At 45.0% G+C, this 16,901-nt stretch overlaps 2 long non-coding RNA genes across 2 annotated transcripts in view; one reads left to right on the plus strand and one right to left on the minus strand.

Moving 5' to 3' along the window:
- Positions 1 to 16,901, minus strand: part of LOC308468150 — a 56,003-nt gene that overhangs the window by 1,539 nt on the left and 37,563 nt on the right. The gene's annotated exons all lie outside the window — the stretch shown is intronic.
- Positions 529 to 11,409, plus strand: LOC308468146. The gene is made up of 3 exons (XR_013981490.1): positions 529 to 585; positions 3,459 to 3,554; positions 11,288 to 11,409. It is a non-coding gene; the product is annotated as an uncharacterized lncRNA (long non-coding RNA).

Consider the following 16,901-nt stretch of genomic DNA (forward strand, 5'->3'; position numbering starts at 1 on the left):
TCAGCAGAGGTACAGACAGGTGCTGTTATCCTCGCCTCTGTTCTGGTGTGGAAAAGTGCCTTGGAAATGGGGGGGGGGGAATGTTGAAGCATTGCAAGCTGCTAATGTGAACATACCCTAAGTCAATCTCAATTTAAGCCTGTGTTAATAGGTGAACTTTCAAAAGGAGAGGTGGGTTGTTTTTAGTTAATGTTGCCTGTGTTATTCCTCAGTGCATTTAATGGAGGTGAAGGGTCAGTTTTGTTAACACAAAAGGCCAGGGATTTGCTCCCATTTTCCAATTTCATAGTTACAATGCCGATTGATGTAAGGTAATAAATCCCCTAGAATCTTTTGACATTTGCTACATTATACAGTACTTAATCCTCCTTCAGGCTCCCTTACTATTTTCCCCAGAAGCTATTTTCCTGCTAGTGCAGTCCAAGACTTGAACAGTCAGCTCAACCACCCAGGTGTTACAACTCGATAATGGATGGGTGATGTGCTATAATAAATAAACAAACACTTCAGAATTCTATTTCCTTTACAGTTAAGGCCAAGACATCTATATAAAGACCTTTGGATCCAGCAGATTGGTTCACAAATGTAAGTATCACAATTACCCAATAACTTGTGCAATAGGCAGAAGGTTGTAATGTGGTGCAAATATTTCAAAACACATCCTAGCTACTGCCGGGGGGGGGCGGTGTCTGAAAGCAATACCCTTTCCCATGATCTTTCAGCTATCAAGGTATGGAATCTGCCCATAAGAAGAACAGCAAATGGCCCAGCACAGAGTACACCAGGACCTATGTGAGACAGAAAATTGAAATGGAATCCAATACAACCTCAGATTGGGTGATGGAAGATTTGCAGTGGCAGCCAGGAAGGTGATTCTTCAAATGAGTCAAGTTACACATGCATGTGAAACCTTTCATGCATTGAACAATCTTGAAATTAGCAGAGGATTTTTTTTCATCCCTAAGAACATAAGAACACACCGCACAATTGCACTCATTTCACACGCTAGCAAGGTTATGCTTAAAATTCTACAAGGCAGGCTTAAGCAGTATGTGGACTGAGAACTCCCAGAAGTGCAAGCTGGATTTTGAAGGGGCAGAGGAACCAGAGACCAAATTGCAAACATGCGCTGGATTATGGAGAAAGCTAGAGAGTTCCAGAAAGACATCTAATTCTGCTTCATTGACTATGCAAAAGCCTTTGACTGTGTCGACCAGAGCAAACTATGGCAAGTTCTTAAAGAAATGGGAGTGCCTGATCACCTCACCTGTCTCCTGAGAAATCTCTATGTGGGACAAGAAGTTACAGTTAGAACTGGATATGGAACAACTGACTGGTTCAAAATTGGGAAAGGAATACAGCAAGGCTGTATATTGTCTCCCTGCTTATTTAACTTATATGCAGAATTCATCATGCGAAAGGCTGGGCTGGATGAATCCCAAGCCGGAATTAAGATCGCCGGAAGAAATATCAACAACCTCAGATATGCAGATGACACAACCTTGATGGCAGAAAGTGAGGAGGAATTCAAGAACCTTTTAATGAGGGTGAAAGAGGAGAGCGCAAAATATGGTCTGAAGCTCAACATAAAAAAAACGAAGATCATGGCCACTGGGCCCATCACCTCCTGGCAAATAGAAGGGGAAGAAATGTAGGCAGTGAGAGATTTTACTTTCTTGGGCTCACTGCAGATGGTGACAGCAGTCACGAAATTAAAAGACGCCTGCTCCTTGGGAGAAAGGCGATGGCAAACCTAGACAGCATCTTAAAAAGCAGAGACATCACCTTGCCAACAAAGGTCCGTATAGTTAAAGCCATGGTTTTCCCAGTAGTGATGTATGGAAGTGAGAGCTGGACCATCAAGAAGGCTGATCGCCGAAGAATTGATGCTTTTGAATTATGGTGCTGGAGGAGACTCTTGAGAGTCCCATGGACTGCAAGAAGATCAAATGTATCCATTCTTAAGGAAATCAGCCCTGAGTGCTCACTGGAAGGACAGATTGTGAAGCTGAGGCTCCAATACTTTGGCCACCTCATGAGAAGAGAAGACTCCCTGGAAAAGACCCTGGTGTTGGGAAAGATGGAGGGCACAAGGAGAAGTGGACGACAGAGGACGAGATGGTTGGACAGTGTTCTCGAAGCTACCAACATGAGTCTGACCAAACTGCGGGAGGCAGTGGAAGACAGGAGTGCCTGGCGTGCTTTGGTCCATGGGGTCACGAAGAGTCGGACACGACTAAACGACTAAACAAAAAGAACATAAGCAGAGCCTGCTTGATCAAGTCAATGTCCCATCTAGTCCAGCATCCTATTGTCAAAAAACAAATGCCAATGGGAAGTGGGAAAGCAGGACCTGAGCCCAACAGCACTCTCTTCATTTGTGATACCCAGCAACTGGCACCAGTTGCTACCCGGAAAGTGTATAAGAGGGCAGGACACTAATAGACATAACCAGAGAGGCTGAAGCTGATGGAAATGAGCTCACACAGAAAATTCCCAAACTTGATGGGGCACAGCTCAGACCCTCACGGGTACATTGCCCTGAACATGAGTAACCAAATGTTTTAATAGGACCTCACTGATCCAGCACCACAGGTGGAAGCACACCAGGTGGGAGACTCTGGAAAAGAGGCCAAGTGTCCATCTTCAAGGTAAAGTGATGTTCATTTAAGAATCTTAATTTAGCCACAAATCCTGGTATAGCTTGTCTGGGGTTCTATCTGCTCTCAACATTTGTTGGAGGAAGTTGCTCACCCAGAGCTATATGTGATCCTGTATTTAGCACATTCCTATGTTCTGTGACCTGAGTGTTGATGAAAATCCAATACTGAGAGCAACAACAAAAGGGACTTCTAGGAATTGAGAAGCCTGGTGATCCCATTTCCCCTGTACCTTAACAGATCAGAAATTCTCATACAGAGCTATTGTGAGAATAAGTGAGATAATGAAAGGTTGATACAGGTTCTGAACACTATCCAAATTGCTTGATTACCTGGTTTAAAAGAACTGAAGTATAAATCCTGAGTCCACTGATGGCAACACTGATGGCTGAATTCTGAATATCACTGGAGCTTGTTGGCCAAGCTTTGTGGTACTTTGAGTCTAGTGCGAGAAACATTTGAATGACAAGTGAACACTGGTCTGAAATGGTGTAGCACAATAGCTAAGAAGCTGAGGAGGTCCTTATTTTTAATTAAACCTCTCGCCAGGATTGAATTTACAAAATTGGATAAAGCAAGTTACCCTTGCTTACCCTCAGTTCCACAACTCCTGCAGCATAGCTAAAATGATTGTGACCTACCCTATGGGATAGTTGTAAAGATTGCAACATAAACAAATATACATGGATTGCTGTGAACACTAATCACAAAATATAAATGTTTGATGGAATTCGCATTTGTTTTATTTTTCTTTACTGTATTTTTGCCCGCCTTTGATTTGAACTCTAATCTCTGCAGTTCCTGTGGTTGATCAAGCACACAGTCCTGTTTGTTCAAAAATAGCTTGCTGGTTTGGTTGTTCTTGCAGATGTTGTGCAGATTATTGCCTGTCACGTAAGTACTAAATCAGCACTTTCCCATCTTTTATTGTTTTAACACAGCAGTTTATGCTGATTTTATTATTTCCCCCCCTCTTGGATCAATATGAATTCATTCTTGGTGGAGAAAATGAGTCATGTCACAAGGTTTCTGCCAGCTAATGACGTTGTCAAGCTCTGAACAATGCCTTTCTTCATACATGGAGTGAGCCATTGAATATACTTAAATAGACTATTTGAAGTACAGTGGTACCTCGGTTTATGAACTTAATCTGTTCCGGAAGTCCGTTCTTCAACCAAAACCGTTCTTAAACTGAGGTGCACTTTCCCTAATGAGGCCTCCCGCCGCTGGTGCCCTTCCACTGTTCGGCTTCCATTCCTAGACCGAGGTAAAGTTTGCAAACCAGGAGTTTGCACTTCCAGTTTTGTGGAGTTCATAAACTGAGTCGTTTGTAAACAGGGCTGTTCTTAAACCGAGGTACCACTGTATACCCAAGTGTGAACTGTACAGGCCTTAGTCTTAATCAGAGGGGAGGTTGCAAGCCTTTGCCTGTCCCTCTAAGGAAACAAGGTATCCCATTAAAGGAATCCTTTAAGAGATGCTCCTGTTTGGACATCCAGTTGGGGTCTGGGGCCATAACTCTCCTTTTAGGCAATATCTGTGTGGAGTTCTTCTTTGATGTATGTCATAGGTCTCCCTAACCATTGAATTTAACCCCTGGGAGAATCAACCAGCAGATGGGCTGGTTGATACAAGTTATGCCCAATACCTAATCCAAAGACACTTATATATGTAATCAATGACACTGGGGCCTAATTTGCACCAAAAGAAGCTCGTCATGCGTGGTCATATAATCCCTATTGCGGGAACGCAAGTCACGGCACCTGGGCACGCAAGGGATATTCCTATTCTGTGAGCAGAACACTTCCCATGCTGTGTTGGCTACAACCCTATGCATTTAAATACATAGTCTGAGAGAAATTTTCTAATGCAGATTAATGCAGAAATGGAATGTAATCGAATTATGTGCAAAATGTACCAAAATAACGTGAAATCAGAATAGCATCATCCAGCCCTGTTTTGCTTTTTGTGGCTCCAAATTTGCTCCTCTGCCTCTCCAACATCTTTGGTATCTCAGGATATCAGACTCCTTTTTTGGGGGGGGGGGGGATACTTACATTTAAAATATTTCTTCTAGCAATAACTGAACAAATAAAACCCATTTTATTGGCTTATTTTAATGTTTTGCCTTTATAATTTTTCTAGAATACCCTTTATAGAAAGAGGCTGTCCATGCAAAGACTCAAAGGTCAAATAAGTCTCTGATGTGTTCTTTTATTGTACTTTCTGCCTTTAATCAGGAGGTTAGAGAATGCATAATTTAGCACATTATGAGCCAGTTTCTCAGCTGATCTTCAGTATTTTCCTTCAGAGGAACCACTGCATTATTTCTGAGCAGGTGGTCAAATCTCTGAAATCTGCCATGCTTTGCCTTAGGTCTGCTATGATTGTTAGTTCTTAGCTAGAAAGAAAGAAAGAAAGAAAGAAAGAAAGAAAGAAAGAAAGAAAGAAGAGTTTTCTTGAGTCTGTTATTTTACACTTTGTTGTATTTCGTCTTATTGAACAGCTGATCAAAAACACCTGTCTGAATGACTGACTGACTAGTTAGTTAATTAATTGCATTAGTCAATTAACTGATAAAATATTTATAAAATTGAAAAAGAGCTCTCCCTTGCTAGATCCGGGCAACTTATTATTACTGCTTTGGGGTTAATCAAAATTATGGAAAATCCTTTTTATAAAACAATTCTGCAGCAGATTCTAATTTGCTTTTCCTGTTTGGGCAACAAGGTACCGATAACAGAACTGCTAAATTGCTCACTGGTGTTAATGTCTCAATGGCCTTTTCACCTGCAGATCTATCATGTTATTCTTTATAAAATAATGTACTACACTGTCCTCTTTCCTTTTTCAGACATGCTAAATTGTTTTGTGTCATTGCAGGCATATTTCATGATTACATTATCAAACTGTTGATGCCTTTGGAAGAATCCCAAAGCCATGAAAAAGCACACAGCGATGCTCCTTTCCTCTCCTTTTTTTTAACTGGTTATGTCAAGCGGTTAATACTACTGTTATTCAGATAGCATAAAAGCACATATTGTGTGAAGCACATATTGCATATGATTGAAAAGTGTAACGTTTTTATCTTGGTTTGCAAACTATCAGGAGAGAATATTAATAAATGGGCAGTCACATATAGGTCTTTTAGAAAACAACAAGGATGAAAAAGGCTGAGTCTCTCTCTCTCTCTCTGCTTGAAGCTAAACAAAAAGAATGGGTCCAGCATTTCACTAGAGCCTACTTGGAGCCATGCCAGATTAATACTGGAAAACTGAGTTTGCTATGCAGTAAATCTTTTAGGGGAAATTTATAGGGTCTTATTTCATTCTTCTGGGATTTCAATTGGCACATATCAGCTTGTCAGCAGAAAAGGAGTTTGGGTTACCTGTGTGATTACCCCACCTTACCCCAGAAATCACAACTGTAAGATAGAAAACCAAACAAAAAGCAAATGCCTAACTTCTTTATATCAAAGTTTGGCATGAAGAAAAGAAAAGAAAAACCTTGGGCAGGGCAAAAAAGCAAGCTGTGGCAATTTCAGACAGGAAGATGACCCCAAACCAAGAAAGCTTTTCTGACAGGGAGAATGGAATTCCAGGTGCTGGGAGAGTAGTTCTTTCAGACCCAACAAACCTCATAAACGTTCTTTTTTGAGAGCACTATAAATATGAGAAATATGGTGTGTCATCGTCCCCCCCCCCAAAAAAAAACCCCAACAACTCCAGAGAGCATTAACGTTAACAATGAACAATACCTTAATGGTCCAAAGCAGAATCCTACTAGAACAATAAAATCCTGTAACACCCTAATTTAAATGAAGCCTTCTGAGGAATGGCTGAGGAAACTGGGTATGAGTCTGGGAAAGAGGAGGCTGAGAGGAGACATGATTGCCATCTTCACATGGAAGAGGGAACAAGCTTGTTTTCTCCTGCTCTGAAGGGTAGGGCCCAAACCAATGGCTTCAAGTTACAAGAAAGGGGATTCCAACGAAACATCAGGAAGAAGCTGTTTGGCAGTGGAATGGACTCCCATAAGAGGTTCTTCATTGGGGGTTCTTCAGCAGAGGTTGAATGGTCATCTGTCATGGATGTCTTCATTGAGATTCCTGCACCCCAGGACGTTGGGCCCTTGGAGTCCTTTCCAACTGTATCATTCTATGAAATTGTGTTATTCTCAAAGGCCTGATACTAAGTCGGAGGGGAGAAAGCCAATAAGACAGGAAAAAATATCAATTCCTCCCCCCCCCCCGAGTCTTGAATTATTCCCTAGAACCAATAGTTTGGCATTTTACAGGCTACAGCAATTAGGGCAATTCTTATTTGTGATGAGCAACTTGATCATGAAGGAGAAAAGCTCTGCCAGAAGCATGGGGGGGGGGGCGTCTAAATGATAAATCTCTGCAGCAGGCCATCTCTTTAAACTTGAAGAAGGGCATTTTAGTGACATGTCATTGGAGCTTGCATGAATGTTGCATGCAGAACACAGAGTTAATAAAATATACAACACCTGCTTTGGGTGAGGCTTGGTATTCTTAGTTCTGAACCATTCCAAAAAGGCTGCCAAGTGACCAGGTGTTCTGTAAGTGCTGCAAAATTGGTAAAATTATAGCCTCTCTATTTTAGCAAAATAAAATATCCTAGGTACATTTGGAGTGGAACACTTATGAATCTCATCTAGGTGAGTGAGTAGACCCATTAAAAGCAGTAGACTTCATTTGCTCATGTGCATTGATTTCAATGGGTCTTCTATGAGTATGAGTTAGTTTGAAACAGCCTACTGTTTAAGATTACATTGTTGAGGGGATCCACTTAGGGTCATCTTCTCTCCAGGGTCAACTTCCCTCCAATTAGTTCCATGACCAATTCTTCTAGGTTCCAGGTGTTAGACAGATAGATAGATTTTTCCTTTTAGTATTTAGCATGTGCACTTGCCCAAACCATGTGAATTCAACTGATGTCATTCATGAGCGCAGCATTGTATCATTTGAATACCTCCCTGATTTCGTTTTCCATCTAAAGAAAACCCTGAGCATTTGAAGAGCAATAATATCTATTCAGTATTAAAATGCCTACAGGGGCATTTGGTGATGGAATTTGTTACCACAAGATACAGTGATGGCCCGTAAATTAAAAGAGAATTCAAATTAATTGCTACTAAACCTGATGGCTATATGTAACCTCCAGGATGTGTGGCAACAGGAGATGGCCACTGCCAGTGTGGTGCAGTGGTTAAAGCATTAGACTAAAACCTGGGAGATCAGGGTTCAAATCTCCACTGAGTGACCTTGGGCCAGTCACAGTCTCTCAACCTAACCTACATTATAGATTGTTGTGGTCAAATGAGTAGACAAGGAACCATGTATGCTACCTTGAGATCATTAGAGGAAAAAGTTGGGATATAAATGCATTTAAAAAAAATAAAATAAAATGTATTGCTTGTGAGCTTTTCCAGAGACTACTGGCTGGTTCCTCTGAGAAACACAATGGTGGGCCTAATAGGCCTTTAGTGCACTCTTTTATACTTTTATTCTTATCCTCTGAAATATATTTTCTTTAGCAATATCCTTCTTGGTGGCTTCAAGAGAGCAGGAAAGGAGAGGTGTGACCTTGCTCCTGCTTCTTGATCTCTCGTTGACTTTTGGTACCATTGACCATGGTATCCTCCTGGACTGGCTCTGGGGAGTGGGAATTGCATTGAGGTATCAATCCTACCTTCACGACTGAGTCCAGAGAGTAGCATTTGGAGAGTGCCTTTTGGCCCCCTTGTAGCCATGCTATGGGGCTATCTTATCTCCAGTACTCTTTCATATCAGCATGAAGCTATTGGGAGTGGTCAATAGGACTTTGGGGGGGGGGTGAAGTGCCATCAGTATGCTGATGACACTCAGTGTTATTTCTCCTTAACGCCTGAATCAGGAGAGGCTGTGCAGTCATTGGGCCATTGCCTGGAATGAGGAAATGGAAGAGGAAGAACAAGTTGAACCTGAATCCTGGCAAGACAGAGGCACTGTGGATGAGTAGCCTCCATGTCTGAGAAATTGGTCAATTGCCTTCCCTAGATGGTGTTGTGCTCCTCCTGAAATACTCTTAGTAAATAAATAAGTGATCTGACATTTCTGATTTGAAGCACTAATCAAATCAACCATGAACAAGTATTCCAAAGGCAGAACGCTTTTACTGGCTTACCTCTTCTTCTTTTTTAAAAAAGGAACTCTCCTTAATCGAGTCTGTCTTCCCCTATCTAACCTGATTGATTATATGCATTTTTCTTATCACTGGCTTGTGTATGAACACTGGGCTGAATTGTGGCTACATTTAATGAGGCAGAAATGCCTCTCATAATATATCAACTTACACCTTTTGGCTGCTCTTATTTTATGCAAAGCTCTCTCCTCTGCCCTAGCACAGTGACTGATCTTGCTGTGACAAAACAGTATCAGATGTTGGAGTCAGCATTTCTTTTATTTCATTGGGGGCAGATATCTGCATTTCAAAAAAACAAAAAATCTAGTGCCACAAATTTTAAACCATTACCGGTATATTACAGCCATCTGAGTTCCAAAAGGTATTTAAAAAAAAAAAAAAAAGTTCACCATTGCTAGTGTCTTTGCAGGATCTGGGACTGGGCTTCGGTCAATATGGTGTATAGATGAAATAACCAATATAGTGCTTTCCAAATATTGTTGGATTACAATTCCCATTATCTTTGACCATTAGCCATGCCTAAGCCATGGATGAGGCAAGATGAGGTCCCCACCTTGAAAAGCAGAAGCCCAAGAACCAGCATCTGCCTCATATGTGCAGTTCATTCCCAGTGGCCTTCATCCATGAAATCAGTTGCCTGGACTGAAAGTCCCGCCTTCCCACCACCCTCTAAGTCCCCTCCTCTCCAAGGCTTTCACCAAGCAATTGGAGGCTGTGCCTGCATGCAGCCTGTCACTGCTCCGCCTGTTTCAGCCCTCTTCTGGTTCTGGGAGATATCAGGAGGAGCTTGTCACAGCAGAAGGGGGAGAGATCTGTGGCTGTTCACCAGTCTGACTCATCTCTGCCTCTTTACCTCTCTTCCCTGCTTCATCTTCTGCTCCTGATTCTTGACTTTTCTCTGCCATAGACTCTCCCAGCTCACTAAGCCCTGTTACCCCTTCAGCTTACAACACCTCCTCTTCTCCCTTTGACCACTCTTTATTTTCCCACCACCAATCCCTGGGCTCTGAGCCTTCTTCTCTTAGTGATTCACCAACTGGTTCCTCCCACCATTCCTCTGTGTCCAACCAGTCTTGGCTGGAATGTGTCCTTGGACTCTGATAATACTTCTTGTTCACCTGGGTGGACGATAGAGAGGGATGTGTGTGTGTGAAGAAACTAGCCTCCTAAACAAATGTAAAGTTTACATTAAGAATGATAGAATTGTACAGTCTGAAAGAAACCAGATGGTCATCTAGTCCAAGCCCCTGCATTGCTGTGCCTAGTTTTGCCTCTGGCTCTGTCCATTACTGCTATGTGGCCCTTGGAAAAGAATGTGGTCATTGAGCTGAAAGAAGTTTGACATTCCTGCAACAGAGTTCCAGCTTCCCAGTGTAATCATGAAACCAGGCTCCCCCCTGGACCTGGTTGACTTTTAGCAGCCTCCAACATTATAGATCCTTCTCCATCTAGGACAAGGTCACTTCAGACATCTGTGTCAGTGAACCTTTAACGTGGAACACAACTTAGAACATCACACTCCAGGTTGATTCAGAAGCTTATCAGTACATTCATCTTTGGCTTTAAAAGACAATCTTCTGCCCTCTAATAATAAATTTAATTTTCTTTGTTTCTACAAGAGATGTCATCTCTGGGGGGAGGAAACCCCTAAAGTTAATAGAAAAACTGTCTGTCAACTAGTACAGAAATCTCAGCTGAGCTGCAGGAGAGCAGATATTTAAGGCGGCATATTCCCTCTCCTCCACCTCATACAGTAAAAAGTGGAAAGAGAAAGAGAGAACTTTTATGGCACCAAATTTCTATGAGGTTCAGTTTTCAGTGGGAGAAAAAATGCCATTGAGGTCACAGGAAACATTACACAAATTCACTACCTTCAGAAATGGAAAAAATGGAAATGTGGCCATACATCTTAATATAATGATTGACAAAGCAAGCAGTAAGAAAAACTAACTTAAGAACATAAGAAGAGCCTGCTGGATGATACCAGTGGCCCATCTAGTCCAGCATCCTGTTCTCACAGTAAACAAACAAATGCCTATGGGAACCTACAAGCAAGACCCCAGCAGAAGAGTGCTCTCCCCTCCTGTGGTTTCCAGCAACTGGTATTCAGAAGCGTTGCTGCCTCCAACTGTGGAGGCAGAGCTTAGTCACTGAGCTATTGATAGCCCTCTCCTCCATGAAGAAGATAGGAGAGTGGGACAGGTTCATTTTGTTATCAAGAACTAGTGTAACTGGGACCTCAAGAAGCACCAGCTTCACAATAACTTTCCTGGAGGCACTTGATATGTTGAGATGGAACAATGCATTGCTCTTCGCATTATATTATGCAAATAAGTATAAGGACATAGAAGGTAGCACTGCATTCCAAGCAAACCAAAACAAACCTAACATGACTTCTACGTATTGTACTTTTTTCTGTAGATGGTGGTGGCTCAAAACTATGCAGTGCTGCCTGTGAGGGGTGTCCTCTGAGCCAGAGAAGTGATGCAGACTTACATCCTTTGGCCTGGAGAGACTGGTAATGAGAGTCACCAGCTCCACAGATTATGTGTTCTCTTTTTCGCTGTACTCCATGTATTATATTACAATTACAGGAAATGTTTCTAAATGTGCAGCTATACATATAAATATTCATATGCAAATGACATGCAAATCTGAGTCCTCTCTTTCAGTTCTGGATGTTGTGTGTATGATACATTAGTGGCTGTGTTGAAATAAATTAAAGGGATTTTTTTTTTTTTTTTTTGCAACGCAGAGGGGGTAGTGATTATTTTTAATTCCCCAAATATTACATTTGCACAATCAGCTGCATTTTGCAATCACACCACTTTATATTAGCCCTTCTTTGGGCAGACCAGTCTCTTTTCTTTTCCCACGAAACCTGCTACACTCCAGCATGTGTGACTTTACCTCATCCCCTTGAACATTCATTGTTTGGATATGTGTTGCTCCCCTCCCCTCCCCTCCCCTCCCCTCCCCTCCCCTCCCCTTCAAACCGTCTCCTTGCTACTCACTTTCTCTGCCACTCATTGCCCATGATAGACTCTAATCGGTTTTGATGACCAACTTCTACATTGCGTAAGAGAGAGGCAAGGTAAGCCTGTAATTTGGACTACTATTGCAGAGTGACTGTAAATGAACAGCATGAGAGCAGTAAGAAAATGAATGCTGCTTTGTGAAATCTTGCTATTTGAGCACAAGAAAAAGTTTAGTGAGAGGAAGGGGAGGAAGGAAGTTTAATACAAACAATAACAATAATAATAAACCAATTTTCAAAAGGAAGCTGTCAGGGAACTGCCATCGGAAGGAAGGGAGGTGAAAGGGCTCACACAGGTTGGGAGAGACTCAGCAGCTGAAGAGGGAACCAGTAGGGGGAGAGGAGCTGAGCTGAGGGAAAGTGAGCTGGAGGGATGGCTCAGAGACACTTCCAGCGAAAACAGTGGGGAGGTTTCAGGACCTCCTGTAGGGACACCCACTCCTCGCCGGAAACTGTCACGCAGAGAGTCCAGAAGACGTGTTTCCGTTAAGGAGCTTTTATGTTGGAAGCGATTCCGAAAGCAACCACTGTCGGAATCTGCTAGTGACTAGAGGAGCCATGTCTGAGGGGCTCCGTCACAGACAGAGGTTTGTGGACTTGAACAAACTCTGAGGGGATACGATTTTACGCACAAGCAGCTCATCATCCCATCACAGCATTCCGACAGTCTTTGAAAGCAGCTTGTGCAGGAGAAGGCATCATGAGCAACCCAGCCGGAACCGGAGAAGCAGGAGCTGGAGCGGGTCCAAGCCTGGAAGAAAGGTACCGGGTGTTGGAGGTCCAGCTAGCGTTGCAGACAGCGAGGCTTGAGGAGAGGAGGGCTCAGGATGCAGACAAAAAGGAGAAAGCCACCCAGCTCGCCAGAAAGGTACCAGGATTGGTGCAGAAGTTTGGGGGGGAGCCCAAAGACTATCATGGCTTTCGGACAGAGATGCAATATGCCCTCAATCTGCAGTTTGATGAATTCCCTGACGAGGAATCACGAGTGGCTTTCGTGATTGGGCATCTTGAAAAGGGGGCGAGAGACTGGGTTAGACCCCTGATGGCAGCGAATAGTGACGTCCTAAAGGACACGATGAAGTTCTTTCGCGCCATGGATCTGATGTTTTCCAGCGATATTGAACAGGGAGTGGTGCGCAGACAGTTAATGGCTTGCAAACAGGCGAGCCGATCTGTCCGTGAGTACTGGACTGAGTTCACCATGTTGATCCATAAATTGGGGTGGGATCTATCGGCGGAACCCATTCAAATGTTCTTTGAAGAAGGGCTTTCTTCGGCTGTGAAAGACGAACTTTCCCGGGCGCCCAGGGCGGAGTCTATGGACCAGCTGACCAAATCAGCGCTGACCATAGGAGCGCGCCAGGAGGCGAGAGCATTGGAGAGGCGGGAAGGGAAGGGGGAACGTTGGAAGGAGTTCCGCATTCCAGACATTCCAGAGCCAACTTTCCCGCCGGCAGAGCTGATGGAAATCGGAACAGCGCGCGCGCGCGCAGTTTCAAAGCCCAGTGAGGGGGGAAAGAAGGAGGGAAAAGGCGCCCGGAAATGCTATCTCTGCCAACAGCCAGGTCACTTTGCCAGAGTCTGCCCCCAGAGGAAGGAATGGCAAGGGATGGTAGGAGCTGTGGAGGGAAGAGAGGAAGAAATACCGGAGCAAGTAAAAGCCAACGCCTGGTTGCCACCATCGGGGCACAGCAGCCAGGCCAAAGAGCAGTGAAAGTGCCCACGCCAGAACCTCCTAAACCCGCCCTAGTGATAGAAGTGGCGCTAGAGCTGCCAAACGGACACCCTCTAAAGATAAAGGCGCTGTTGGACTCAGGCAGCTCCTGCAATTTCATGAGCAAAGAGTTTGCAGCTGAACACCAGATACAGACGATCCCTTTAAGCAACCCCCTGCAGGTGACCACGATCGATGGCAGGGAGCTGTTGGGAGGAGAAGTCAGCTTGCAGACCGTCCCAATGATAATGAAGGTGGCAAGGCACACCGAACTGATAGCGTTTAATGTGGCCACCTTGGGAGGAGCTCCCATTATATTGGGGATGAGCTGGCTAGCGTTACATGATCCGCTGGTGGGCTGGCATCAGAGAGTGGTTTCTTTTGGTTCAGCACATTGCTTAGAACACTGCAAAGAGGGAAAGGGTTTGGCAGGGGCCCAAGCCACCCTAGCAGGGACTGAAGTAACGGAGAACGTGAAGGTACCACGACAATACGCAGATCTCCGCGACGTCTTCAGCGAAAGGGAAGCTGACCAACTACCTCCGCATAGACCCTTTGACTGTCAAATCAATTTACTCCCTGGGGCACAGCTCCCTGTAGGCAAGCTGTACGCCATGTCAGACAGAGAGATGCAGGAGCTAAGAGAGTTCATTGACAAGAACCTGAAGAGAGGGTTCATCAGAGAGTCCAGGGCGGTGGGGGGCAGCCCAGTGTTTTTTGTGGATAAAAAAAACACGAACAAGCCGAGGCTGGTGTGTGACTTCAGGGCCTTAAATGCAGTGTCAGAACCAGTGGCTTTCCCTATGCCCAGGATTGACGACATTTTGACAAGGGTGCGGAAGGGAAAGATTTTCACAAAGCTGGACCTAAGGGGGGCGTACAACCTGATACGAATAAGGAAGGGGGATGAATGGAAAACCACCATGTTCACCCCTTTAGGGGCATTTGAATATTTAGTTATGCCCTTCGGCCTACAAGCAGGCTCCGCATGCTTTCAATCGTTTATGAACCACGTCCTGGGGCCTTTGCTTTACAAGAATTGTGTGGCCTTCTTAGACGACGTGTTGGTGTATTCTGAGAATGAGGAGCAGCATGTGAGAGACGTCAGAGAAGTGTTGAGCAGGCTGCAAGCCAACCAGCTGTGGGTGAAACTGGAGAAGTGTCAGTTTCATACCAAGGAGGTGGAATTCCTGGGGTATCGCCTGTCAGACAAGGGATTGGCCATGGATCCCGGCAAGGTCCAGGCGGTGCTGGAATGGAAAACACCCAAAACAAGGAAGGATGTGCAGAGGTTCCTAGGATTTGGGAACTTCTATCGTAAGTTCATCCGAAACTTTGCCCACCTGACGGCGCCCATTACGGACTGTCTCAGCAGTAAGAAGAAGTTCGTTTGGACTGAGGAGGCGGAGCGAGCATTTGAGGAACTAAAAAGGGCCTTCGCCTCGGAACAACAACTCCTGCATGTGGATTTACAAAAACCGATGAGAGTGGAAACTGACGCATCAGACAGAGCGATTGGGGCGGTGCTTCTGCAGCCAGGGAAGGAGGAGTCAGAGTGGAGACCGTGTGCCTTTTTTTCGCGAAAGCTGAACAAATCCGAGAGGAACTACACGGTGTATGACCGAGAACTACTAGCCATTCATGAGGTGTTCCGGAGATGGAGGCACCTGCTAATTGGCGCACAACATAAGGTGCAAGTGTGCACTGACCACAAGAACCTAGAGTATTGGAGGACGGCACGAGTGCTCAACCAACGGCAAGTGAGATGGGCCCAGGAGTTCTCCAAATTTAACTTTGAGATTTGTTACGTGCCAGGCCCAGAGAACATTAGGGCGGACGCTCTCTCACGCAAACCTGAATATTTGGAGGGGGAGGGAGCACCCGAAGAGAGACATGTCATTCCAGAGGACCGCTGGGTGTGTGGGGCGGCATTGGTGGGACAAAGAGAACTGGTAGAGGAAACAGAGAATGATGAATACGCCCAGAATAAGCTCAGAGGTCTTAGGGGTGAGGGAGAGGAACCAGGGGGTTTCGAGGAAAGAAATGGAGCTTTGTATTACAAAGGGGCACTGTATATCCCTGAAGGAGACTTAAGGGGGAGGGTACTCAAGCAGTTGCACGACAGCCCCACGGCGGGGCATTTTGGACAACACAAAACCATGTGGTTGGTCACCAGGGAATTTTGGTGGCCTAAGGTGAGGGAAGATGTACGGGAGTATGTAAGAGGGTGTGAGCAATGCCAGCGAGCCAAAGGGGAGAGGCGGGCACCGGCGGGGCTATTAGAACCCTTACCAACCCCAGAACGACCTTGGGAGGCAGTGTCGATAGATTTTATGACTGATCTGCCGAAGTCCAAGGGGAAAACAGCCATCATGGTGGTGGTAGACCTACTAACAAAGATGTGCCACTTTGTAGCCTGCTCGCATGCAGTCACGGCAGAAGAGACAGCGAAGTTATTTGTAGAACACATTTTTAGGTTGCACGGGATGCCATTGAGGGTGGTCTCAGACCGAGGAAAACAATTTACTTCCAGGTTCTGGAGGAAGCTCATGAGCTTACTGCAGGTGGAGGTCAACTTTTCGACTGCCCGGCACCCTGAAACCAACGGGCAGGCGGAAAGAGCAAACGGTGTCCTCCAGCAATACCTGAGGTGTTATGTCAATGACAGAGAGAATGACTGGGTAGAAAAGTTGGCGCTGGCGGAATTTGCCTACAACAATGCCGAGAATGTGTCCACAGGGATGAGCCCCTTCTTGGCTAATTATGGGTGTCATCCCAGGGCTTTCCCAGGGGGAGAAGGGGAGAGATGGAGCGTCCCGGCAGCCGAGCATTTTGTAGAAGAAATGGAAGCAATCCATCGTCAGCTCCAACTCAACTTAGAAAGGGCGAAGGAAGAATACAAGAGGCAGGCAGACAAGAACCGAAGGGAAGGTGAAACCATAAGGGTGGGAAATAGGGTGTGGCTGTCAACCCAAGGGTTGCCGTTCAAAGGAGGTTGTAAGAAATTAAGACCCAGGAGATTGGGTCCCTTTGAGGTCATTCAACAGGTCAACCCAGTGGCTTTCAGGCTCCGGTTACCCAACCACATGAAACTGCACCCAGTATTTCACAGGTCGTTACTGTCACCGTATGAGGGGGGACGAGAAGGGATGGCCACTCGGGGACCGGTCATAGAAGAAAGGGAATGCAGCAGCCATGTGGCAGAAATCCTCGACGCCAGGTGGAAGGGGGATCAGGTGGAGTATTTGGTAGCGTGGGAAGGAGAACCGGAGTCAGAAAACACT

The sequence above is a fragment of the Podarcis pityusensis genome, assembly GCF_964106645.2.
Source record: "Podarcis pityusensis genome assembly, chromosome: Z".
NCBI classification, from domain to species: domain Eukaryota; kingdom Metazoa; phylum Chordata; class Lepidosauria; order Squamata; family Lacertidae; genus Podarcis; species Podarcis pityusensis.